Source organism: Phyllobates terribilis, unplaced genomic scaffold (genome assembly GCF_046119375.1).
Source record: "Phyllobates terribilis strain yellow unplaced genomic scaffold, ASM4611937v1 Scaffold_7__3_contigs__length_470593459, whole genome shotgun sequence".
Lineage (NCBI taxonomy): Eukaryota > Metazoa > Chordata > Amphibia > Anura > Dendrobatidae > Phyllobates > Phyllobates terribilis.
Window position 1 is genome coordinate 161,242,259 of NW_027362767.1, and position 27,901 is coordinate 161,270,159.

At 42.9% G+C, this 27,901-nt stretch overlaps 1 long non-coding RNA gene across 1 annotated transcript; it reads left to right on the top strand.

The window, feature by feature from the left end:
- The first annotated feature begins 634 nt into the window (after positions 1-634).
- On the top strand, positions 635-24,854 carry LOC141153007 (uncharacterized). The gene is made up of 4 exons (XR_012247215.1): positions 635-910; positions 14,691-14,795; positions 19,568-19,672; positions 24,489-24,854. It is a non-coding gene; the product is annotated as an uncharacterized lncRNA (long non-coding RNA).
- Positions 24,855-27,901: the final 3,047 nt, after the last annotated feature.

Genomic DNA, 27,901 nt, shown 5'->3' on the forward strand with positions numbered 1-27,901 from the left:
CAACTATCGACCCAATATTGGCTCTTAACAAATCGCCGCACGCTTTCCCCGCCCTGTCTTTCCCTGGTGTTAGACTCAGGCTAGGGAAGGGAGGAGATGAGCACTAGTCGATCTCCACTGAACTCTAAAGACAAAAAGGAAGGACAAACAGGGGAAATCGCTTAGCTTTTAGATGACTCCAGGCAAATGCGCACACGTCCTCAAACACCAGAGAGGAGTAAGTACTGCTCTTGCTGAAGTCTCACAAGGAGTAATGAATATCGCCGGCACCTCCCTCTTTACACAGCAGGTAATTATACACCCATTCCAGGGAGTTAATTAGCCAGAGGGAGGTAGCCGCTAGGTCCTAGAGACAGCCTCTATGAAGATGCCTGTAATGCCAATGTAGAGATCTCCTGCAACCAACTGCAGGGCTACTGTCTGTCACTTCTGACACATGTGTCATGTATTAACCTCTGCTTAAATTGTACAAGAGGATGGGGCATGATGAGAAGGGGGCTGCTCTGGGGACTTTCACTGTCAGTATCTGCCCCTGAGCTGCATATTGATCAAAACAAGCTCACTTTACAATCACAATACTAACACTGCACCATTATAAATGTTCTTTTTGGTTCTTTTTTAATTGCAGCGCCCATCCTGCCTCCAAATATTACTGCGAAGGCAAACCTCACAGAACGATGTAACGTCACCCTCCATTGCTCTGTCCCATCACAGACATCACATCTATCCTACACCTGGAAATCCAGACACCGGGACCCTACATACCAGCTGTACAGTAATGGGGGCACCATCCAGATATCAGCACCCCCGGACCACCAGGACATGGAGCTCCTGTGTATAGTCCAGAGCCCGGCCGACCAGAAGAACGTCTCCATTGCTATAAGAAACACCTGCCATGTTCTTAATGATGGTAATGGTATTTTGGTGTTTCACTTATTTCAATTTTACTTGGAAACCATCATCAAGTAGGCTTTTGTAAAAACATAGGACTGCCCATATAAATAAAGAGGTGGTCCGCATAAGAAGTAGAGATCAAAATCTTAAAAAGTGATACTCAATCCAAGTATCGTCTATGAAAGAGTTAAGCCAGCACCAGGACTCGTTCATCCAGAGCAGACGTCCTCAGGACAGATCTACTGCAGGATCAGCACCCTAGGGTCAGCAGTGCTAATACCCAGAGTCCATGTATATATTACACTTCTACCGGAGCCGTAGAAGCGCAATCAAGCGTGGTCCAGTAACGTTCTCCCTCACACTCCTCCTGCACCGCTGCCCCCGTATGTCTTTATCCAAATATAGATGGCAGATCCCGCATGCCTATGGTGAGTGCTACCTTACTTCTACCTGACGGTCTCTACTTACTACTTCAGCATGATGTCCCAGCACAGGGACATGGGACCAACTGCAGACAAATAGTTGGAAACCATCATCGAGCAGGCTTATCTAAATACATAATGTAGGACAGCCCAAAAAAACGAAAAATAAGAATGGTATAAAAAAGTGGTACTTAAATAATTCCCTGCCATTGTTGCTTCATCACTGCCTGGTTCCCCACCGGTCTCTACTTCCTAATGCGGTGATGATGTCCCAACACAGGGACAGGTGGCCAACTGCAAGCAGTTATTTTGGAAGCCATCAATACCTGAGATTAGGGGTTGTTCACTTAAAAAAAAGAAGTGATACTCACCCCAACAGTCCCCCATCGCTTTCCTTCAAACACTGTCTGGCTTCCTGTCGGTCTCTACTGAGCCATGATGTCCCAACACAGGGATATGTGACCAGCTGCAAGCAATCCCTGACTGAGGATGGTCAAGGCAGTGACCAGTGATCGACTGAATGGTCATTTCCTCTATTTTGAGGGACACCAGAAAGTAGGGACCGGAGGAGGACTTAGGTAGACTTGAAATGGAATAGTCGTGAGGTTGATGAGGTAAGCATCACTTTTACTGCCTTTATGTTTTTCCTATAAATGGACAACCCCTTGAAAATAAGTTGTTTAAGATAAGAAAAAAAGTTTTCTTTTTATTTATTTTTTTTCTAGAAACAGCGCCACTCTTGTCTACAGGCTGCTTTGGGTACTGCAGCTCAACTGTATTTATTTGAAGCGGGTTGAGCTAGAATAGGGCAGCCGGTCCTATTACATATCAATCCTGTACATTGATACTATTTAGAAAGGGGAGATTAGATCGGTGCCGATCCTAAGAACTGAAGATCAGATACAACAGAGATTCAGAAGGATTCCACATAGATCACAGCTGATCACTGGGGTCACAGCAGCCCGATAACCCATATGATATAAGGAGAGATCCATTAGAATTTAATCGTAAGAAGAACTTTAAATTGAGGTGTGACTGCAGTGAAAGCCCAGTGCTGCACCCCCCATATCACACCTACAGGGGTCCAGGAAGCTGAGGAGAGGAGATGTTTGTTCTTCACTGACCCTCTGCAAGGGAGCGACATGGGGGCCGCGCTGTGGTCACTGGTGCTGGCCATTTCCTGACTATGAAAATAACAGCTCTGCAGAGTGAGAAAAATAATAAGTCTTCAAAAGCGGCAGAACAGCACATGAAGACCCCACAAGATAACATCTCAGCCCCTGGACCCCTGGGACTGGGACATGGTAAAATGGCCTTCAATGGTAGGTGCCACCCAGACTGAAGACTGGACCCTGCCGCTTGTGCTGAGTATCTCAGTATTCCTGTCTCTGTCTCTGCGCAGTGTCCTCTGCACATATCACAAGATGTAGATAATGTTCTCCTTCTTCTTACAGATTTACCTTATGGCCGTTACGTCACTTACACCTTCTTTACTCTTCTTCTGACTGCACTGCTGGTAAAAATGTGGCTGCAAGGAAGGAACGGTAAATTATGTGGATGTGCAAACATCTACAGATATCCGGGACCTGCACAGTGAGTGCAGCTCTGGAGTATAATACAGGAGGTAACTCAGGATCAGTAATGTAATGTATGTACACAGTGACTGCACCAGCAGAATAGTGAGTGCAGCTCTGGAGTATAATACAGGATGTAACTCAGGATCAGTAATGTAATGTATGTACACAGTGACTGCACCAGCAGAATAGTGAGTGCAGCTCTGGAGTATAATACAGGAGGTAACTCAGGATCAGTAATGTAATGTATGTACACAGTGACTGCACCAGCAGAATAGTGAGTGCAGCTCTGGAGTATAATACAGGAGGTAACTCAGGATCAGTGCAGGATCTGTAATGTAATGTATGAAAACAGTGACTGCACCAGCAGAATAGTGAGTGCAGCTCTGGAGTATAATACAGGAGGTAACTCAGGATCAGTAATGTAATGTATGTACACAGTGACTGCACCAGCACAATAGTGAGTGCAGCTCTGGAGTATAATACAGGATGTAACTCAGGATCAGTAATGTAATGTATGTACACAGTGACTGCACCAGCAGAATAGTGAGTGCAGCTCTGGAGTATAATACAGGATGTAAGTCAGGATCAGTAATGTAATGTATATACACAGTGACTGCACCAGCAGAATAGTGAGTGCAGCTCTGGAGTATAATACAGGATGTAACTCAGGATCAGTGCAGGATCAGTAATGTAATGTATGTGCACAGTGACTGCACCAGCAGAATAGTGAGTGCAGCTCTGGAGTATAATACAGGATGTAACTCAGGATCAGTAATGTAATGTATGTACACAGTGACTGCACCAGCAGAATAGTGAGTGCAGCTCTGGAGTATAATACAGGAGGTAACTCAGGATCAGTAATGTAATGTATGTACACAGTGACTGCACCAGCAGAATAGTGAGTGCAGCTCTGGAGTATAATACATGATGTAACTCAGGATCAGTAATGTAATGTATGTACACAGTGACTGCACCAGCAGAATAGTGAGTGCAGCTCTGGAGTATAATACAGGAGGTAACTCAGGATCAGTAATGTAATGTATGTACACAGTGACTGCACCAGCAGAATAGTGAGTGCAGCTCTGGAGTATAATACAGGATGTAACTCAGGATCAGTAATGTAATGTATGTACACAGTGACTGCACCAGCAGAATAGTGAGTGCAGCTCTGGAGTATAATACAGGATGTAACTCAGGATCAGTACAGGATCAGTAATGTAATGTATGTACACAGTGACTGCACCAGCAGAATAGTGAGTGCAGCTCTGGAGTATAATACAGGATGTAACTCAGGATTAGTACAGGATCAGTAATGTAATGTATGTACACAGTGACTGCACCAGCAGAATAGTGAGTGCAGCTCTGGAGTATTATACAGGATGTAACTCAGGATCAGTAATGTAATGTATGTACACATTGATTGCACCAGCAGAATAGTGAGTGCAGCTCTGGAGTATAATACAGGATGTAAGTCAGGATCAGTAATGTAATGTATGTACACAGTGACTGCACCAGCAGAATAGTGAGTGCAGCTCTGGAGTATAATACAGGATGTAACTCAGGATCAGTGCAGGATCAGTAATGTAATGTATGTGCACAGTGACTGCACCAGCAGAATAGTGAGTGCAGCTCTATAGTATAATACAGGAGGTAACTCAGGATCAGTGCAGGATCAGTAAGGTAATGTATGTATACAGTGACTGCACCAGCAGAATAGTGAGTGCAGCTCTGGGGTATAATACAGGATGTAACTCAGGATCAGTAAAGGATCAGTATTGTAATGTATGTACACAGTGACTGCACCAGCAGAATAGTGAGTGCAGCTCTGGGGTATAATACAGGAGGTAACTCAGGATCAGTGCAGGATCAGTAAGGTAATGTATGTATACAGTGACTGCACCAGCAGAATAGTGAGTGCAGCTCTGGAGTATAATACAGGATATAACTCAGGATCAGTAATGTAATGTATGTACACAGTGACTGCACCAGCAGAATAGTGAGTGCAGCTCTGGAGTATAATACAGGATGTAACTCAGGATCAGTAATGTAATGTATGTACACAGTGACTGCACCAGCAGAATAGTGAGTGCAGCTCTGGAGTATAATACATGATGTAACTCAGGATCAGTAATGTAATGTATGTACACAGTGACTGCACCAGCAGAATAGTGAGTGCAGCTCTGGAGTATAATACAGGAGGTAACTCAGGATCAGTAATGTAATGTATGTACACAGTGACTGCACCAGCAGAATAGTGAGTGCAGCTCTGGAGTATAATACATGATGTAACTCAGGATCAGTAATGTAATGTATGTACACAGTGACTGCACCAGCAGAATAGTGAGTGCAGCTCTGGAGTATAATACATGATGTATCTCAGGATCAGTAATGTAATGTATGTACACAGTGACTGCACCAGCAGAATAGTGAGTGCAGCTCTGGAGTATAATACAGGAGGTAACTCAGGATCAGTAATGTAATGTATGTACACAGTGACTGCACCAGCAGAATAGTGAGTGCAGCTCTGGAGTATAATACATGATGTAACTCAGGATCAGTAATGTAATGTATGTACACAGTGACTGCACCAGCAGAATAGTGAGTGCAGCTCTGGAGTATAATACAGGATGTAACTCAGGATCAGTGCAGGATCAGTAATGTAATGTATGTGCACAGTGACTGCACCAGCAGAATAGTGAGTGCAGCTCTGGAGTATAATACAGGATGTAACTCAGGATCAGTAAAGGATCAGTATTGTAATGTATGTACACAGTGACTGCACGAGCAGAATAGTGAGTGCAGCTCTATAGTATAATACAGGAGGTAACTCAGGATCAGTGCAGGATCAGTAAGGTAATGTATGTATACAGTGACTGCACCAGCAGAATAGTGAGTGCAGCTCTGGAGTATAATACAGGATATAACTCAGGATCAGTAATGTAATGTATGTACACAGTGACTGAACCAGCAGAATAGTGAGTGCAGCTCTGGAGTATAATTCAGGATATAACTCATGATCAGTAATGTAATGTATGTACACAGTGACTGCACCAGCAGAATAGTGAGTGCAGCTCTGGGGTATAATACAGGATGTAACTCAGGATCAGTAAAGGATCAGTATTGTAATGTATGTACACAGTGACTGCACCAGAAGAATAGTGAGTGCAGCTCTGGGGTATAATACAGGAGGTAACTCAGGATCAGTGCAGGATCAGTAAGGTAATGTATGTATACAGTGACTGCACCAGCAGAATAGTGAGTGCAGCTCTGGAGTATAATACAGGATATAACTCAGGATCAGTAATGTAATGTATGTACACAGTGACTGCACCAGCAGAATAGTGAGTGCAGCTCTGGAGTATAATACAGGATGTAACTCAGGATCAGTAATGTAATGTATGTACACAGTGACTGCACCAGCAGAATAGTGAGTGCAGCTCTGGAGTATAATACATGATGTAACTCAGGATCAGTAATGTAATGTATGTACACAGTGACTGCACCAGCAGAATAGTGAGTGCAGCTCTGGAGTATAATACAGGAGGTAACTCAGGATCAGTAATGTAATGTATGTACACAGTGACTGCACCAGCAGAATAGTGAGTGCAGCTCTGGAGTATAATACATGATGTAACTCAGGATCAGTAATGTAATGTATGTACACAGTGACTGCACCAGCAGAATAGTGAGTGCAGCTCTGGAGTATAATACATGATGTATCTCAGGATCAGTAATGTAATGTATGTACACAGTGACTGCACCAGCAGAATAGTGAGTGCAGCTCTGGAGTATAATACAGGAGGTAACTCAGGATCAGTAATGTAATGTATGTACACAGTGACTGCACCAGCAGAATAGTGAGTGCAGCTCTGGAGTATAATACAGGATATAACTCAGGATCAGTAATGTAATGTATGTACACAGTGACTGCACCAGCAGAATAGTGAGTGCAGCTCTGGAGTATAATACAGGATGTAACTCAGGATCAGTAATGTAATGTATGTACACAGTGACTGCACCAGCAGAATAGTGAGTGCAGCTCTGGAGTATAATACATGATGTAACTCAGGATCAGTAATGTAATGTATGTACACAGTGACTGCACCAGCAGAATAGTGAGTGCAGCTCTGGAGTATAATACAGGAGGTAACTCAAGATCAGTAATGTAATGTATGTACACAGTGACTGCACCAGCAGAATAGTGAGTGCAGCTCTGGAGTATAATACATGATGTAACTCAGGAATAGTAATGTAATGTATGTACACAGTGACTGCAAAAGCAGCATAGTGAGTGCAACTCTGGGGTATAATACAGGATGTAACTCAGGATCAGTAATGTAATGTATGTACACAGTGACTGCACCAGCAGAATAGTGAGTGCAGCTCTGGAGTATAATACAGGATGTAACTCAGGATCAGTAATGTAATGTATGTACACAGTGACTGCACCAGCAGAATAGTGAGTGCAGCTCTGGAGTATAATACAGGATGTAACTCAGGATCAGTAATGTAATGTATGTACACAGTGACTGCACCAGTAGAATAGTGAGTGCAGCTCTGGAGTATAATACAGGATGTAACTCAGGATCAGTACAGGATCAGTAATGTAATGTATGTACACAGTGACTGCACCAGCAGAATAGTGAGTGCAGCTCTGGAGTATAATACAGGATGTAACTCAGGATTAGTACAGGATCAGTAATGTAATGTATGTACACAGTGACTGCACCAGCAGAATAGTGAGTGCAGCTCTGGAGTATTATACAGGATGTAACTCAGGATCAGTACAGGATCAGTAATGTAATGTATGTACACAGTGACTGCACCAGCAGAATAGTGAGTGCAGCTCTGGAGTATAATACAGGATGTAACTCAGGATCAGTAATGTAATGTATGTACACAGTGACTGCACCAGCAGAATAGTGAGTGCAGCTCTGGAGTATAATACAGGATATAACTCAGGATCAGTACAGGATCAGTAATGTAATGTATCTACAAAGTGACTGCACCAGCAGAATAGTGAGTGCAGCTCTGGAGTATAGTACAGGATATAACTCAGGATCAGTACAGGATCAGTAATGTAATGTATGAAAACAGTGACTGCACCAGCAGAATAGTGAGTGCAGCTCTGGAGTATAATACAGGATGTAACTCAGGATCAGTAATGTAATGTATGTACACAGTGATTGCACCAGCAGAATAGTGAGTGCAGCTCTGGAGTATAATACAGGATGTAAGTCAGGATCAGTACAGGATCAGTAATGTAATGTATGTACACAGTGACTGCACCAGCAGAATAGTGAGTGCAGCTCTGGAGTATAATACAGGATGTAACTCAGGATCAGTGCAGAATCAGTAATGTAATGTATGTGCACAGTGACTGCACCAGCAGAATAGTGAGTGCAGCTCTGGAGTATAATACAGGATGTAACTCAGGATCAGTGCAGAATCAGTAATGTAATGTATGTGCACAGTGACTGCACCAGCAGAATAGTGAGTGCAGCTCTGGAGTATAATACAGGATGTAACTCAGGATCAGTAAAGGATCAGTATTGTAATGTATGTACACAGTGACTGCACCAGCAGAATAGTGAGTGCAGCTCTATAGTATAATACAGGAGGTAACTCAGTATCAGTGCAGGATCAGTAAGGTAATGTATGTATACAGTGACTGCACCAGCAGAATAGTGAGTGCAGCTCTGGAGTATAATACAGGATATAACTCAGGATCAGTAATGTAATGTATGTACACAGTGACTGCACCAGCAGAATAGTGAGTGCAGCTCTGGAGTATAATACATGATGTAACTCAGGATCAGTAATGTAATGCATGTACAGAGTGACTGCACCAGCAGAATAGTGAGTGCAGCTCTGGAGTATAATACATGATGTAACTCAGGATCAGTAATGTAATGTATGTACACAGTGACTGCACCAGCAGAATAGTGAGTGCAGCTCTGGAGTATAATACAGGAGGTAACTCAGGATCAGTAATGTAATGTACGTACACAGTGACTGCACCAGCAGAATAGTGAGTGCAGCTCTGGAGTATAATACAGGAGGTAACTCAGGATCAGTACAGGATCAGTAATGTAATGTATGTACACAGTGACTGCACCAGCAGAATAGTGAGTGCAGCTCTGGAGTATAATACAGGATGTAACTCAGGATCAATAATGTAATGTATGTACACAGTGACTGCACCAGCAGAATAGTGAGTGCAGCTCTGGAGTATAATACATGATGTAACTCAGGATCAGTAATGTAATGTATGTACACAGTGACTGCACCAGCAGAATAGTGAGTGCAGCTCTGGAGTATAATACAGGAGGTAACTCAGGATCAGTAATGTAATGTATGTACACAGTGACTGCACCAGCAGAATAGTGAGTGCAGCTCTGGAGTATAATACATGATGTAACACAGGATCAGTAATGTAATGTATGTACACAGTGACTGCACAAGCAGCATAGTGAGTGCAGCTCTGGGGTATAATACAGGATGTAACTCAGGATCAGTAATGTAATGTATGTACACAGTGAGTGCACCAGCAGAATAGTGAGTGCAGCTCTGGAGTATAATACAGGATGTAACTCAGGATCAGTAATGTAATGTATGTACACAGTGAGTGCACCAGTAGAATAGTGAGTGCAGCTCTGGAGTATAATACAGGATGTAACTCATGATCAGTACAGGATCAGTAATGTAATGTATGTACACAGTGACTGCACCAGCAGAATAGTGAGTGCAGCTCTGGAGTATAATACAGGATGTAACTCAGGATCAGTAATGTAATGTATGTACACAGTGACTGCACCAGCAGAATAGTGAGTGCAGCTCTGGAGTATAATACAGGATGTAACTCAGGATCAGTAATGTAAAGTATGTACACAGTGACTGCACCAGTAGAATAGTGAGTGCAGCTCTGGAGTATAATACAGGATGTAACTCAGGATCAGTACAGGATCAGTAATGTAATGTATGTACACAGTGACTGCACCAGCAGAATAGTGAGTGCAGCTCTGGAGTATAATACAGGATGTAACTCAGGATTAGTACAGGATCAGTAATGTAATGTATGTACACAGTGACTGCACCAGCAGAATAGTGAGTGCAGCTCTGGAGTATAATACAGGATGTAACTCAGGATCAGTAATGTAATGTATGTACACAGTGACTGCACCAGCAGAATAGTGAGTGCAGCTCTGGAGTATAATACAGGATATAACTCAGGATCAGTACAGGAGCAGTAATGTAATGTATCTACAAAGTGACTGCACCAGCAGAATAGTGAGTGCAGCTCTGGAGTATAGTACAGGATATAACTCAGGATCAGTACAGGATCAGTAATGTAATGTATGAAAACAGTGACTGCACCAGCAGAATAGTGAGTGCAGCTCTGGAGTATAATACAGGATGTAACTCAGGATCAGTAATGTAATGTATGTACACAGTGATTGCACCAGCAGAATAGTGAGTGCAGCTCTGGAGTATAATACAGGATGTAAGTCAGGATCAGTACAGGATCAGTAATGTAATGTATGTACACAGTGACTGCACCAGCAGAATAGTGAGTGCAGCTCTGGAGTATAATACAATATGTAACTCAGGATCAGTGCAGGATCAGTAATGTAATGTATGTATACAGTGACTGCACCAGCAGAATAGTGAGTGCAGCTCTGGAGTATAATACAGGATATAACTCAGGATCAGTAATGTAATGTATGTACACAGTGACTGCACCAGCAGAATAGTGAGTGCAGCTCTGGAGTATAATACATGATGTAACTCAGGATCAGTAATGTAATGCATGTACAGAGTGACTGCACCAGCAGAATAGTGAGTGCAGCTCTGGAGTATAATACATGATGTAACTCAGGATCAGTAATGTAATGTATGTACACAGTGACTGCACCAGCAGAATAGTGAGTGCAGCTCTGGAGTATAATACAGGAGGTAACTCAGGATCAGTAATGTAATGTACGTACACAGTGACTGCACCAGCAGAATAGTGAGTGCAGCTCTGGAGTATAATACAGGAGGTAACTCAGGATCAGTACAGGATCAGTAATGTAATGTATGTACACAGTGACTGCACCAGCAGAATAGTGAGTGCAGCTCTGGAGTATAATACAGGATGTAACTCAGGATCAATAATGTAATGTATGTACACAGTGACTGCACCAGCAGAATAGTGAGTGCAGCTCTGGAGTATAATACATGATGTAACTCAGGATCAGTAATGTAATGTATGTACACAGTGACTGCACCAGCAGAATAGTGAGTGCAGCTCTGGAGTATAATACAGGAGGTAACTCAGGATCAGTAATGTAATGTATGTACACAGTGACTGCACCAGCAGAATAGTGAGTGCAGCTCTGGAGTATAATACATGATGTAACTCAGGATCAGTAATGTAATGTATGTACACAGTGACTGCACAAGCAGCATAGTGAGTGCAGCTCTGGAGTATAATACAGGATGTAACTCAGGATCAGTAATGTAATGTATGTACACAGTGACTGCACCAGTAGAATAGTGAGTGCAGCTCTGGAGTATAATACAGGATGTAACTCATGATCAGTACAGGATCAGTAATGTAATGTATGTACACAGTGACTGCACCAGCAGAATAGTGAGTGCAGCTCTGGAGTATAATACAGGATGTAACTTAGGATTAGTACAGGATCAGTAATGTAATGTATGTACACAGTGACTGCACCAGCAGATTAGTGAGTGCAGCTCTGGAGTATTATACAGGATGTAACTCAGGATCAGTACAGGATCAGTAATGTAATGTATGTACACAGTGACTGCACCAGCAGAATAGTGAGTGCAGCTCTGGAGTATAATACAGGATGTAACTCAGGATCAGTAATGTAATGTATGTACACAGTGAATGCACCAGCAGAATAGTGAGTGCAGCTCTGGAGTATAATACAGGATATAACTCAGGATCAGTAATGTAATGTATGTACACAGTGAATGCACCAGCAGAATAGTGAGTGCAGCTCTGGAGTATAATACAGGATGTAACTCAGGATCAGTAATGTAATGTATGTACACAGTGAATGCACCAGCAGAATAGTGAGTGCAGCTCTGGAGTATAATACAGGATGTAACTCAGGATCAGTAATGTAATGTATGTACACAGTGACTGCACCAGTAGAATAGTGAGTGCAGCTCTGGAGTATAATACAGGATGTAACTCATGATCAGTACAGGATCAGTAATGTAATGTATGTACACAGTGACTGCACCAGCAGAATAGTGAGTGCAGCTCTGGAGTATAATACAGGATGTAACTTAGGATTAGTACAGGATCAGTAATGTAATGTATGTACACAGTGACTGCACCAGCAGATTAGTGAGTGCAGCTCTGGAGTATTATACAGGATGTAACTCAGGATCAGTACAGGATCAGTAATGTAATGTATGTACACAGTGACTGCACCAGCAGAATAGTGAGTGCAGCTCTGGAGTATAATACAGGATGTAACTCAGGATCAGTAATGTAATGTATGTACACAGTGAATGCACCAGCAGAATAGTGAGTGCAGCTCTGGAGTATAATACAGGATATAACTCAGGATCAGTACAGGATCAGTAATGTAATGTATGTACAAAGTGACTGCACCAGCAGAATAGTGAATGCAGCTCTGGAGTATAGTACAGGATATAACTCAGGATCAGTACAGGATCAGTAATGTAATGTATGTACACAGTGTCTGCACCAGCAGAATAGTGAGTGCAGCTCTTGAGTATAAGGCAGCATGTAACTCAGGATCAGTAATGTAATGTATGTACACAGTGACTGCACCAGCAGAATAGTGAGTGCAGCTCTGGAGTATAATACAGGATGTAACTCAGGATCAGTGCAGGATCAGTAATGTAATGTATGTACACAGTGACTGCACCAGCAGAATAGTGAGTGCAGCTCTGGAGTATAATACAGGATGTAACTCAGGATCAGTACAAGATCAGTAATGTAATGTATGTACACAGTGACTGCACCAGCAGAATAGTGAGTGCAGCTCTGGGGTATAATACAGGATGTAACTCAGGATCAGTGCAGGATCAGTAATGTAATGTATGTACACAGTGACTGCACCAGCAGAATAGTGAGTGCAGCTCTGGAGTATAATACAGGATGTAACTCAGGATCAGTACAGGATCAGTATTGTAATGTATGTACACAGTGACTGCACCAGCAGAATAGTGAGTGCAGCTCTGGAGTATGATACAGGATGTAACTCAGGATCAGTACAGGATCAGTAAGGTAATGTATGTACACAGTGACTGCACCAGCAGAATAGTGAGTGCAGCTCTGGAGTATAATACAGGATGTAACTCAGGATCAGTAATGTAATGTATGTACACAGTGACTGCACCAGCAGAATAGTGAGTGCAGCTCTGGAGTATAATACATGATGTAACTCAGGATCAGTAATGTAATGCATGTACACAGTGACTGCACCAGCAGAATAGTGAGTGCAGCTCTGGAGTATAATACAGGAGGTAACTCAGGATCAGTAATGTAATGCATGTACACAGTGACTGCACCAGCAGAATAGTGAGTGCAGCTCTGGAGTATAATACAGGAGGTAACTCAGGATCAGTACAGGATTAGTAATGTAATGTATGTACACAGTGACTGCAGCAGCAGAATAGTGAGTGCAGCTCTAGAATATAATACAGGATGTAACTCAGGATCAGTAATGTAATGTATGTACACAGTGACTGCACCAGCAGAATAGTGAGTGCAGCTCTGGAGTATAATACAGGAGGTAACTCAGGATCAGTACAGGATCAGTAATGTAATGTATGTACACAGTGATTGCACCAGCAGAATAGTGAGTGCAGCTCTGGGGTATAATACAGGATGTAACTCAGGATCAGTAATGTAATGTATGTACACAGTGACTGCATCAGCAGAATAGTGAGCGCAGCTCTGGAGTATAATACAGGATGTAACTCAGGATCAGTACAGGATCAGTAATGTAATGTATGTACACAGTGACTGCACCAGCAGAATAGTGAGTGCAGCTCTGGACTATAATACAGGATGTAACTCAGGATCAGTAATGCAATGTATGTACACAGTGACTGCATCAGCAGAATAGTGAGTGCAGCTCTGGAGTATAATACAGGATGTAACTCAGGATCAGTTCAGGATCAGTAATGTAATTCATGTACACAGTGACTGCACCAGCAGAATAGTGAGTGCAGCTCTGCATTATAATACAGGCTGTAACTCAGGATCAGTACAGGATCAGTAATGTATGTACACAGTGACTGCACCAGCAGAATAGTGAGTGCAGCTCTGGTGTATAATACAGGATGTAACTCAGGATTAGTACATGATCAGTAATGTAATGTAAGTACACAGTGACTGCACCAGCAGAATAGTGAGTACAGCTCTGGAGTGTAATACAGGATGTAACTCAGGATCAGTAATGTAATGTATGTACACAGTGACTGCACCAGCAGAATAGTTAGTGCAGCTCTGGGGTATAATACAGGCTGTAACTCAGGATCAGTACAGGATCAGTAATGTAATGTATGTACACAGTGACTGCACCAGCAGAATAGTGAGTGCAGCTCTGGAGTATAATACATGATGTAACTGAGGATCAGTAATGTAATGTATGTGCACAGTGACTGCACCAGCAGAATAGTGAGTGCAGCTCTGTGTTGTGCACACTCTACCTCTATGCTGGATGATATTCGGGGTAGACATATGTCTGTGCTCTGATTCTTTTATATATGTTACAGATATTTCTGTATTTCTCTCTAGGAGATGTGTCTGTCAGTTCTTTGTGGGTAACATTTGCTCTGAACACGACCAGCCTGCTGACCTTCATCCTACTCATGCGTCTTCCACCAATCTACATTTAATCAGGTAAAAAAATGTGTAGATTATTGTAAGCAGCAGGAATTAATATAAAAAAATGAGTTAAAGGCGATATTGGAATTATTTTCAGCGCCTGGTATTGCAGTTTGTTTCATTAAATTAAATACTGTAATACCAGCTGTAACCAATGGACAGGGGAGACATCACATTGGAGATAAAGCAGACCTTTCATTTAGTATGATACAAGAGTGGATTGGAAGAGAGTATGATGCTGTTTTTTGGGAATTAAATGTATGTACATACCATGATGTGAAAAAGTGTTTGCCCCCTTCCTAATTTCTGATTCTTTTCCATGTTTGTCACTTAAATGTTTCAGATCACAAAACAAATTTAAATATTAGACAAAAATAACACAAGTAACCACAAAATGCAGTGTTTAAATGAAGGTCTTTATTATTAAGGGAAAAAGAAATCCAAACCTACAGGACCCTGTGTGAATAAGTGATTGCCACATCAACCTAATAACTTGTTGGGTTGCCCTTAGCAGCAACAACCACAATCAAGCATTTGTGATAACTGGCAATGAGTCTTTTACATCGCTCTGGAGGAATTTTTGCCACTCATCTTTGCAAAATTGTTGTAATTAAGCCACCTTGGAGGGTTTCTGAGCATAAACAGTCTTTTTAAGTTCATTCCACAGCATCTCAATCGAATTAGGGTCAGGACTTTGATTAGGCCACTCCAAAGTCTTCATTTTGTTTTTCTTAAGCCATTCAGAGGTGGACTTGCTGGTGTGCTATGGATCATTGTCCTGCTGCGTAACCAAAGTGCACTTCAGCTTGAGGTCACGAACAGATGGCCAGACATTCTCCTTCAGAATTTTTTGGTAGACAGCAGAATTTATGGTTCCATTTACCACAGCAAGTCTTCCAGGTCCTGAAACAGTAAAATAGCCCCAAACCATTACACTACCACCACCATATTTTACTGTTGGTATGATGATCCTTTTCTGAAATGCTGTATTACTTTTACGCTAGATGTAACGGGACATACACCTTCTAAAAGGTTAAACTTTTGACTCGTCAGTTTACAAAATATTCTCCCAAAAGACTTGCCGATTGTCAAGATGTTTTCTGGCAAAACTGAGATGAACCTTTATGATCTTTTTTCTCAGCAGTGGCTTTTGTCTTGGAACTCTGCCATTTTACCCAGTCTCTTTCTTATGGTGGAGTCATGGACGCTGACATTAACTGAGGCAAGTGAAGCGTGCAGTTGTTTGGATGCTGTTGTGGGGTCTTTTGTAACCTCTTGGATGAGTTGTTGCTGCACTCTTGGGGTAATTTTCGTTGGCCGGCCACTCCTGGGAAGGTTCACCACTGTTCCATGTTTTCACCATTTGTGGATAATGGCTCTCACTGTGGTTCGTTGGAATCCCAAAGTTTTAGAAATGGCTTTATAACCTTTTACAGACTGATAGATCTCAAGTACTTTGTTTCTCATTTGTTCCTGAATTTCTTTGGATCACAGCATGATGTCTAGCTTTTGAGGATCTTTTGGTCTACTTCACTTTGTCAGGCAGGTCTTATGTAAGTGATTTCTTGATTGAGAACAGGTGTGGCAGTAATCAGACCTTTGTGTGGCTAGGGAAAGTGAACTCAGCTTCCCAAAGATGTGATAAACCACAGTGAATTTATGTTTTAGGGGGAGGGCAATCATTTTATCACACAGGGCCCTGTGGGTTTGGATTTCTTTTTCCCTTAATAATAAAGACCTTCATTTAAAAACTGCATTGTGTGGTTACTTGTGCTATCTTTGTCTAATATTTAAATTATTTTTTGATCTGAAACATAAGTGTGACAAACATGGAAAAGAATAAGAAATCAGGAAGGGGGCAAACACTTTTTCACACCACTGTGTGTATAATATATATATATATATATATATATATATATATATATATATATATATATATATATATATATATAAACATACATACAGCTCTGGCAAAAAATAAGAGACCACTGCACAGTTTTATACAAATCCCCATCTCTACATGTCTGACAGACATTCCATTCCAGTGTCAGTTGAATTCCAACCACAGTCCACCTCATTCTACTTAATGTGCTTCTGATTAGGTGATCACTTGAACCAAATCTTATGTAACGAGGGAAAGTATAAAAAAAACACTGCTGTGGTCTTCACAATCCTCTTGCAATAGGACAAGCTGGATGGCAAAACAAGTGCTAGGAATAGCCCAAAAGTAATTTGAATGAAAAAATAACTATTAAGACATTGGGGACAACAAAGCTACAGTGACTGCACCAGCAGAATAGTGAGTGCAGCTCTGGAGTATAATACAGGATATAACTCAGGATCAGTACAGGATCAGTAATGTAATGTATGTACACAGTGACTGCACCAGCAGAATAGTGAATGCAGCTCTGGAGTATAGTACAGGATATAACTCAGGATCAGTACAGGATCAGTAATGTAATGTATGTACACAGTGACTGCACCAGCAGAATAGTGAGTGCAGCTCTTGAGTATAATGCAGCATGTAACTCAGGATCAGTAATGTAATGTATGTACACAGTGACTGCACCAGCAGAATAGTGAGTGCAGCTCTGGAGTATAATACAGGATGTAACTCAGGATCAGTGCAGGATCAGTAATGTAATGTATGTACACAGTGACTGCACCAGCAGAATAGTGAGTGCAGCTCTGGAGTATAATACAGGATGTAACTCAGGATCAGTACAGGATCAGTAATGTAATGTATGTACACAGTGACTGCACCAGCAGAATAGTGAGTGCAGCTCTGGAGTATAATACAGGATGTAACTCAGGATCAGTGCAGGATCAGTAATGTAATGTATGTACACAGTGACTGCACCAGCAGAATAGTGAGTGCAGCTCTGGAGTATAATACAGGATGTAACTCAGGATCAGTACAGGATCAGTATTGTAATGTATGTACACAGTGACTGCACCAGCAGAATAGTGAGTGCAGCTCTATAGTATAATACAGGAGGTAACTCAGTATCAGTGCAGGATCAGTAAGGTAATGTATGTATACAGTGACTGCACCAGAAGAATAGTGAGTGCAGCTCTGGAGTATAATACAGGATATAACTCAGGATCAGTAATGTAATGTATGTACACAGTGACTGCACCAGCAGAATAGTGAGTGCAGCTCTGGAGTATAATACATGATGTAACTCAGGATCAGTAATGTAATGCATGTACACAGTGACTGCACCAGCAGAATAGTGAGTGCAGCTCTAGAGTATAATACATGATGTAACTCAGGATCAGTAATGTAATGTCTGTACACAGTGACTGCACCAGCAGAATAGTGAGTGCAGCTCTGGAGTATAATACAGGAGGTAACTCAGGATCAGTAATGTAATGTATGTACACAGTGACTGCACCAGCAGAATAGTGAGTGCTGCTCTGGAGTATAATACAGGATGTAACTCAGGATCAGTAATGTAATGTATGTACACATTGACTGCACCAGCAGAATAGTGAGTGCAGCTCTGGAGTATAATACAGGAGGTAACTCAGGATCAGTACAGGATCAGTAATGTAATGTATGTACACAGTGACTGCACCAGCAGAATAGTGAGTGCAGCTCTGGAGTATAATACAGGATGTAACTCAGGATCAGTAATGTAATGTATGTACACATTGACTGCACCAGCAGAATAGTGAGTGCAGCTCTGGAGTATAATACATGATGTAACTCAGGATCAGTAATGTAATGTATGTACACAGTGACTGCACCAGCAGAATAGTGAGTGCAGCTCTGGAGTATAATACAGGATGTAACTCAGGATCAGTACAAGATAAGTAATGTAATGTATGTACACAGTGACTGCACCAGCAGAATAGTGAGTGCAGCTCTGGAGTATAATACATGAAGTAACTCAGGATCAGTAATGTAATGTATGTACACAGTGACTGCACCAGCAGAATAGTGAGTGCAGCTCTGGAGTATAATACAGGATGTAACTCAGGATCAGTAATGTAATGTATGTACACAGTGACTGCACCAGCAGAATAGTGAGTGCAGCTCTGGAGTATAATACAGGAGGTTACTCAGGATCAGTACAGGATCAGTAATGTAATGTATGTACACAGTGACTGCACCAGCAGAATAGTGAGTGCAGCTCTGGGGTATAATACAGGATGTAACTCAGGATCCGTACAGGATCAGTAATGTAATGTATGTACACAGTGTCTGCACCAGCAGAATAGTGAGTGCAGCTCTGGAGTATAATACAGGATGTAACTCAGGATCAGTAATGTAATGTATGTACACAGTGACTGCACCAGCAGAATAGTGAGTGCAGCTCTGGAGTATAATACAGGATGTAACTCAGGATCAGTAATGTAATGTATGTACACAGTGACTGCATCAGCAGAATAGTGAGCGCAGCTCTGGAGTATAATACAGGATGTAACTCAGGATCAGTACAGGATCAGTAATGTAATGTATGTACACAGTGACTGCACCAGCAGAATAGTGAGTGCAGCTCTGGAGTATAATACATGATGTAACTGAGGATCAGTAATGTAATGTATGTGCACAGTGACTGCACCAGCAGAATAGTGAGTGCAGCTCTGGAGTATAATACATGATGTAACTGAGGATCAGTAATGTAATGTATGTGCACAGTGACTGCACCAGCAGAATAGTGAGTGCAGCTCTGTGTTGTGCACACTCTACCTCTATGCTGGATGATATTCGGGGTAGACATATGTCTGTGCTCTGATTCTTTTATATATGTTACAGATATTTCTGTATTTCTCTCTAGGAGATGTGTCTGTCAGTTCTTTGTGGGTAACATTTGCTCTGAACACGACCAGCCTGCTGACCTTCATCCTACTCATGCGTCTTCCACCAATCTACATTTAATCAGGTAAAAAAATGTGTAGATTATTGTAAGCAGCAGGAATTAATATAAAAAATGAGTTAAAGGCGATATTGGAATTATTTTCAGCGCCTGGTATTGCAGTTTGTTTCATTAAATTAAATACTGTAATACCAGCTGTAACCAATGGACAGGGGAGACATCACATTGGAGATAAAGCAGACCTTTCATTTAGTATGATACAAGAGTGGATTGGAAGAGAGTATGATGCTGTTTTTTGGGAATTAAATGTATGTACATACCATGATGTGAAAAAGTGTTTGCCCCCTTCCTAATTTCTGATTCTTTTCCATGTTTGTCACTTAAATGTTTCAGATCACAAAACAAATTTAAATATTAGACAAAAATAACACAAGTAACCACAAAATGCAGTGTTTAAATGAAGGTCTTTATTATTAAGGGAAAAAGAAATCCAAACCTACAGGACCCTGTGTGAATAAGTGATTGCCACATCAACCTAATAACTTGTTGGGTTGCCCTTAGCAGCAACAACCACAATCAAGCATTTGTGATAACTGGTAATGAGTCTTTTACATCGCTCTGGAGGAATTTTTGCCACTCATCTTTGCAAAATTGTTGTAATTAAGCCACCTTGGAGGGTTTCTGAGCATGAACAGCCTTTTTAAGTTCATTCCACAGCATCTCAATCGAATTAGGGTCAGGACTTTGATTAGGCCACTCCAAAGTCTTCATTTTGTTTTTCTTAAGCCATTCAGAGGTGGACTTGCTGGTGTGCTATGGATCATTGTCCTGCTGCGTAACCAAAGTGCACTTCAGCTTGAGGTCACGAACAGATGGCCAGACATTCTCCTTCAGAATTTTTTGGTAGACAGCAGAATTTATGGTTCCATTTACCACAGCAAGTCTTCCAGGTCCTGAAACAGTAAAATAGCCCCAAACCATTACACTACCACCACCATATTTTACTGTTGGTATGATGATCCTTTTCTGAAATGCTGTATTACTTTTATGCTAGATGTAACGGGACATACACCTTCTAAAAGGTTAAACTTTTGACTCGTCAGTTTACAAAATATTCTCCCAAAAGACTTGCCGATTGTCAAGATGTTTTCTGGCAAAACTGAGATGAACCTTTATGATCTTTTTTCTCAGCAGTGGCTTTTGTCTTGGAACTCTGCCATTTTACCCAGTCTCTTTCTTATGGTGGAGTCATGGACGCTGACATTAACTGAGGCAAGTGAGGCGTGCAGTTGTTTGGATTCTGTTGTGGGGTCTTTTGTAACCTCTTGGATGAGTTGTTGCTGCACTCTTGGGGTAATTTTCGTTGGCCGGCCACTCCTGGGAAGGTTCACCACTGTTCCATGTTTTCACCATTTGTGGATAATGGCTCTCACTGTGGTTCGTTGGAATCCCAAAGTTTTAGAAATGGCTTTATAACCTTTTACAGACTGATAGATCTCAAGTACTTTGTTTCTCATTTGTTCCTGAATTTCTTTGGATCACAGCATGATGTCTAGCTTTTGAGGATCTTTTGGTCTACTTCACTTTGTCAGGCAGGTCTTATGTAAGTGATTTTTTGATTGAGAACAGGTGTGGCAGTAATCAGACCTTTGTGTGGCTAGGGAAAGTGAACTCAGCTTCCCAAAGATGTGATAAACCACAGTGAATTTATGTTTTAGGGGGAGGGCAATCATTTTATCACACAGGGCCCTGTGGGTTTGGATTTCTTTTTCCCTTAATAATAAAGACCTTCATCTAAAAACTGCATTGTGTGGTTACTTGTGCTATCTTTGTCTAATATTTAAATTATTTTTTGATCTGAAACATAAGTGTGACAAACATGGAAAAGAATAAGAAATCAGGAAGGGGGCAAACACTTTTTCACACCACTGTGTGTATAAATATATATATATATATATATATATATATATCTATATAAAAACATACATACAGCTCTGGCAAAAAATAAGAGACCACTGCACAGTTTTCTACAAATCCCAATCTCTACATGTCTGACAGACATTCCATTCCAGTGTCAGTTGAATTCCAACCACAGTCCACCTCATTCTACTTAATGTGCTTCTGATTAGGTGATCACCTGAACCAAATCTTATGTAACGAGGGAAAGTATAAAAAAAACACTGCTGTGGTCTTCACAATCCTCTTGCAATAGGACAAGCTGGATGGCAAAACAAGTGCTAGGAATAGCCCAAAAGTAATTTGAATGAAAAAATAACTATTAAGACATTGGGGACAACAAAGCTACAGAGGGCGAAAGCGACTCTCCACTGACCGGGATGACCATCATCTTATTCGAATGTCACTCAGCAACTGCAGGATGACATCAAATGACCTACAAAAGAAATGGCAGCTGGGGTGACGTGCACAGCAAGAACAGTTGGTAACAGGCTCCTAGAGGCCTCAAGTCATGTAAAGCTAGAAAAAAGCCTTTCATCAATGAGAAGCAAAGGAGAGCCAGGCTGAAGTTTGCCAAAGACCATAAGGATTGGACCATAGAGGACTGGAGTAAGGTAATCTTTTCTGATGAGTCTAATTTTCAGCTTTGCCCAACACCTGGTTGTCTAATGGTTAGACGGAGACCTGGAGAGGCATACAAGCCACAGTGTCTGCACGCACTGTGACATTTGGTGGAGGATCGGTGATGATCTGGGGATGCTTCAGCAAGGCTGGAATTGGGAAGCTTAATCTTTGCGAAGGACGTATGAATCAAGCCGCATACAAGGTTATTCTTGAAAAACACTTGCTTCCTTCTGCTCAGGCAATGTTCCCCAACTCTGAGGACTGTTTTTTTCCAGCAGGACAATGCCCCATGCCACACAGCTAGGTCAATCAATGTGTGGATGAAGGAGCACCACATCAAGACCCCGTCATGGCCAGCCCAATCTCCAGACCTGAACCCCATTGAAAACCTCTGGAATGTAATCAAGAGGAAGATGGATAGTCAGAAGCCATCAAACAAAGAAGAACTGCTTACATTTTTGTGCCAGGAGTGGCATAAGGTCACCCAAAAGCAGCGTGAAAGACTGGTGGAAAGCAGCCAAGACGCATGAAAGCTGGGATTAAAAATCATGGTTATTCCACCAAATATTGATTTCTGAACTGCTCCTGAGTTAAAACATGAGTATTGTTGTTTCTAAATGAATAAGAACTTGCATTATTTGAGGTCTGAAAGCACTTTCTCTGTTTCTTTTTTATTATTTTGACAATTTCTCATTTTCTGCAAATAAATACGAAATTTTTAGGAGACATGTTGTCAGTAGTTTATAGAATAAAACAACAATGTACATTTTACTCAAAAATATACCTATAAAGAGAAAAATCAGAGAAAATTAACATTTTGCAGTGGTCTTTTATTTTTTTCCAGAGCTATTTTATATATATGTATATATATATATATATATATATATATATATATATATATATATATATATATATATGTATGTATGTGTGTGTGTATATATATATATATATATATATATATATATATATATATATATATATACTAGCTGTTGAACCCATTCTATGCCCAGGTGGCGAGTATTTTTATTGGTATATCATCTCCCATGCTGGTATGTGCTGCTCCCATCCTGGTATTTGTGCTGCCCCCCTCCTGTCCCCACCATCCAATCCTGGTATGCATGGCACCTCTCATCCCCTATCCTGGTATGCATGGTACCCCTCATCCCTATCCTGGTATGCATGGCACCCCTCATCCCCAATCCTGGTATGCATGGCACCCTCATCCCTATCCTGGTATGCATGGCACCCCTAATCCCTGTCCTGGTATGCATGGCACCCCTCATCCCCATCCTGGTATGCATGGCACCCTTCACCCCCAATCCTGGTATGTATGGCCCCCTCATCCGCAATCCTGGCATGCATGGCCCCCTCATCCCTATCCTGGTATGCATGGCACCCTTCACCCCCAATCCTGGTATGCATGGCCCCCTCATCCCCTATCCTGGTATGCATGGTACCCCTCATCCCTATCCTGGTATGCATGGCACCCCTCATCCCCAATCCTGGTATGCATGGCACCCTCATCCCTATCCTGGTATGCATGGCACCCCTAATCCCTGTCCTGGTATGCATGGCACCCCTCATCCCCAATCCTGGTATGCATGTCACCCCTCATCCCCAATCCTGGTATACATGTCACCCCTCATCCCCAATCCTAGTATGCATGGCACCCATCATCCCCGATGCTGGTATGTATTGCCCCCTCATCCTAAATTTTGTATACATGGCACTCTTTATCCCAATCCTGGTATGTATGGCACCCCTCATCCTCCAATCCTGTTATGTATGGTACCCCTCACCCCTATCCTGGTATGTATGGTTCCCCTCATCTTGGTATGCATGGCACCCAATCCCTCATCCTGGTATGTATGGTACCCCCCATCTCTATTCTGGCATGTATGATACCCCTCATCCTGGTATACGTGGCACTGAACTGGTATGTATGGCCTCCTCATCCCCCAATTCTGGTATGCATGGCACCCAATCCCTCATCCTGGTATGCATGGCTCCCTCATCATGTGAACCAGGCAGAGAAAAAATACCCAATAAAATGTAACTTTTAATAATTACCATTAAAAGTATACTTAATAGTCCAAATGGGACAAAACATAACTAAACATATCAAATAAAAACATCATATGGGGGAGGGATAGTAAGGGTAAAAAAATGTACAGTCAGGCTTACCCTATATAGCCCTTATGGGATGGATTACCCTACCTAACAAATAACACCAGTAGAAATGTCTCTGCTATTGCAAAGCATTTTATTATTGAGCACAATCGTGACATGTCTTCTTTGCAAGTTTTAGGTATTGAAAAACTTTTTCCACATGCAAGAGGTGGAGATATAAAGTGAAAATTATTGACAAAAGAAGCGTATTGGATATTTAATCTGGATTCAAGAAGCCCAAAGGGTTTTAATCTGAAGAGAGAAACCATGTATCACTATTGACTGTTTTCATGCACCTGTTGCTTAATGTGGTAATTATGTCATGTGATTTGTTCCAACTGTTTTCATTGGCACATTTTGTAAGTATTTTAGAAAATCCTTTTCATTGTGTAGCTATGCAGTGATAAAGAACGCATGTGAGCGTTCGAAACGCGTCTTGCTCCCCTACCCTGTCTATGCAACCTTTGTAATTTTTGCAAGTTTTTAATGGATGAAAAATAAAGAAAGAATTATTTACCAGACGCTGGAACAACTATCCCTTTTTTTTATGCATGGTACCCCTCATACCTATTCTGGTATGCATGGCACCCCTCATCCCTATTCTGGTATGCATGGTACCCCTCATCCCTATTCTGGTATGCATGATACCCCTCATCGCCATTGCTGGTATGCATGGCACCCCTCATCCCCCAATCCTGTTATGCAAGGTCCCCTCACCCCCCAAACCTGGTATGCATGGTCCCCTCATCCCCCAATCCTGGTATGTGTGGTACACCTCATCCTGGTATACATGGCACCCCATTCCTCATCCTGGTATGCATTGTCCCCTCACCCCCCAATCCTGGTATGCATGGTACCCCTCATCCCCCAATCCTGGCATACATGGTCCCCTCATCCCCCAATCCTGGTATGCTTGGTACCCCTCATCCCACAATACTGGTATGCATGGCACCCCTCATCCCCCAATCCTGGTATGTGTGGCCCCCTCATCCCCCAATCCTGGCATGTGTGGCCCCCTCATCCCCCAATCCTGGTATACATGGTCTTCTCATCCCCCAATCCTGTATGCATGGCACCCCTCATCCCCCCAATCCTAGTATGTGTGGCCCCCTCATCCCCCAATCCTGGTATGTGTGGCCCCCTCATCCCCCAATCCTGGTATGTGTGGCCCCCTCATCCCCAAATCCTGGTATGTGTGGCCCCCTCATCCCCCAATCCTGGCATGCCTGGCACCCCTCATCCCCCAATCCTGGAATGTGTGGCCCCCTCATCCCCCAATCCTGGTATGTATGGCACCCCTCAGCCCTTTCGCGCAGCACACATACAAAAAAATAAACACTTATACTCACCTTTCTTCCCTGTGCTCTAGCGCTGCAGCGTCCTGTTCTGCTGGAGGCCGGGGGAGGAGAGCAGCGCTGGAGTACGAGCGTGCCCATACCGCGCTGTCCGGCGCCATTTTGCTGAAGACACTCTGCAAATGTGTCTTCAGTAAAATGGCGCCGGATAGCTCTATGCGCATGCGCCGATCGATTCCAACGCCTTCACTCCTGCCCTGGTCTCCGGCGAGAAGAGAAACACCGCGGCAACGCTCCTTCCGGTCAGGTAAGTATGTAAATATGACGCTGGAGATCGCGGTATGCGTTCAGTGTCTACACATACCGCGATCTCCGGCGCCATACACTCCTCTTACCTGTAACGGCTCCTTGTGTTCTTCTGTCTGGAGCCAGACTGCGCAGGCGCGTCACGCATGCCCAGTCTATAAAGGCTTCAGACAGAGACACGCATCCCCGGTTATATTATAGATCTAAATATTAAGATGAGAGGAGGAGGGGGTGTGAAATTTCTACCAATTCTACAACATTATAATTGTAAACTTTAGACATAAGCATATTTCGAACAGTTATAAACATTTCACTGGCGTGTACTTTCTTTTTTTGGTCTTCTCACAGGAATTCAATACCAAAGAAATTAAGATGTGATCCTTTTAATATATCCGTATTATTACAGTTCATGAATTAAGCACAGAAGACACTTGTAACCATCTCAATTGTAGTAGTTACTCTTACTGTTACCACTAGAGGGCAGCAAACAGAAATGTAAATGAAATGCATTGTAATGCTATATATACAGTATACAGTGCCTTGAAAAAGTCTTCACACCCCGTGAACCTTTCCACTTTTTTTCACATTACATCCACAAACTTAAATGTATTTTATTTGGATTTTATGTGATACCAGCAAAGTAGCAAGTATTTGTGAAGTGTAAAGGAAATGATACATGGTTTTATAATTATTTAAAAATTATAAATCTGAAAATTGTGACATTGTACATTTGTATTCAGCCCCTGATTCAATACTTTTAGGACCACATTTATCTGTAATTACTGCAGGGGTCTTCAGGGGGTCTAAAAATTGCCCTAATCGATGGGAACAGAGCTCAAATGAGGCCGCACGGAGCCATCTATACACAGCGAGAGGCCGCACAGAGCCATCTATACACAGCGGGAGGCCGCACGGAGCCATCTATACTCAGCGGGAGGCCGCATGGAGCCATCTATACACAGCGGGAGGCCGCACGGAGCCATCTATACACAGCAGGGAGCTGCATGGTGCCATCTATACACAGCGGGAGGCCGTACGGTGCCATCTCTACACAGCAGGGAGCCGCATGGTGCCACCTATACACAGCGGGAGGCCGCACGGAGCCATCTATACACAGCGGGAGGCCGCACGGAGCCATCTATACACAGCGGGAGGCTGCACGGAGCCATCTATACTCAGCGGGAGGCCGCATGGAGCCATCTATACACAGCGGGAGGCCACACGGAGCCATCTATACACAGCAGGGAGCTGCATGGTGCCATCTATACACAGCGGGAGGCCGTACGGTGCCATCTCTACACAGCAGGGAGCCGCATGGTGCCACCTATACACAGCGGGAGGCCGCACGGAGCCATCTATACACAGCGGGAGGCCGCACGGAGCCATCTATACACAGCGGGAGGCCGCACGGAGCCATCTATACTCAGCGGGAGGCCGCATGGAGCCATCTATACACAGCGGGAGGCCGCACGGAGCCATCTATACACAGCGGGAGGCCGCACGGAGCCATCTATACACAGCAGGGAGCTGCATGGTGCCATCTATACACAGCGGGAGGCCGTACGGTGCCATCTCTACACAGCAGGGAGCCGCATGGTGCCACCTATACACAGCGGGAGGCCGCACGGAGCCATCTATACACAGCGGGAGGCCGCACGGAGCCATCTATACACAGCGGGAGGCTGCACGGAGCCATCTATACTCAGCGGGAGGCCGCATGGAGCCATCTATACACAGCGGGAGGCCACACGGAGCCATCTATACACAGCAGGGAGCTGCATGGTGCCATCTATACACAGCGGGAGGCCGTACGGTGCCATCTCTACACAGCAGGGAGCCGCATGGTGCCACCTATACACAGCGGGAGGCCGCACGGAGCCATCTATACACAGCGGGAGGCCGCACGGAGCCATCTATACACAGCGGGAGGCCGCACGGAGCCATC